At 42.0% G+C, this 919-nt stretch overlaps 1 non-coding gene across 1 annotated transcript; it reads right to left on the bottom strand.

The window, feature by feature from the left end:
* Window positions 1–468: 468 nt before the first annotated feature.
* Window positions 469–600, bottom strand: LOC117704799 (small nucleolar RNA SNORA17). The gene has a single exon (XR_004606325.1). It is a non-coding gene; the product is annotated as a small nucleolar RNA SNORA17 (small nucleolar RNA).
* Window positions 601–919: the final 319 nt, after the last annotated feature.

The following is a 919-nucleotide window of genomic DNA, read 5'->3' on the forward strand; positions in this document are numbered from 1 at the left end:
CTACCTGCCTGTAGGTGTTGAGGAATAAAGGAGGGGAAGCAAGCATCTCTCCTTCATTTATGACACCAATCAGCCAAAGAAAAAGCAGAGATGGCTAGTCTGTGCTCATGCCTTTTCGGCTGAGTCATCTGTAAGTCCAACAAATATAGCACTGGGCAGGAGTCATCTTTGGCATGTTCTGCTTCCTAAAGCTTGTGCAACACCAGACTTCTGTTAACCTGGTCATCTGAGCTAGCTTCTTGTCTTGCCACCATGGCAATGGTCTGGTGGTCATCTCAGGCTCACTTCACACTGTGGTCCACTGGAGTGAGCCTGTGTGAGGCCCCTCTGTCTCTGGATCACTTCTGCCCAACATCTGTTGTCTGAAGTGGGATTATTCTAGTCTTTGGCAGGATCTCCATCTTGAAAGCTTGTAAAGGCCTGCTGAGCAGCAGATTGTGGGCATCTCATACTCTCTTTTCTTCAGGAAATGTTAAGCTTCTAATGATTAATGTGTTCACAGATCAGAACACTGAATGTAGATATAGTCTCTGTCTTCTCTTCCTCCTACTGAGGCACATGTGACACAGCAGCCATACCTGCAAAGCCTCTAGGCCAGATTATTGTTGCATTTTCTGTGTATCTTTTGGACACTATTTTCCTCTGTATATCTTACAATGGAAGAAATTCCCACAGCTGTGCTGATCATTTGAGGAATTTCAGGCCTAAATACAGTCAGTTCATTTTCATTTCTTCTTTCCCTTACTTTCTTTATTCTTATCTCCCCCTTTTCATCAATGTCTTTCTTGCTATATAAAATTGCCTAGCTTTAAATATTTAAGCTTCTCAAATGCCACATTTACTACTAAAGGTTGTTCCTCAGAGAAGTAGCATAAACTTTTTTGAAACTTTCTTAATTCCTATGACATTTTCCTGCATA

The sequence above is a fragment of the Arvicanthis niloticus genome, chromosome 2 (assembly GCF_011762505.2).
Source record: "Arvicanthis niloticus isolate mArvNil1 chromosome 2, mArvNil1.pat.X, whole genome shotgun sequence".
Lineage (NCBI taxonomy): Eukaryota > Metazoa > Chordata > Mammalia > Rodentia > Muridae > Arvicanthis > Arvicanthis niloticus.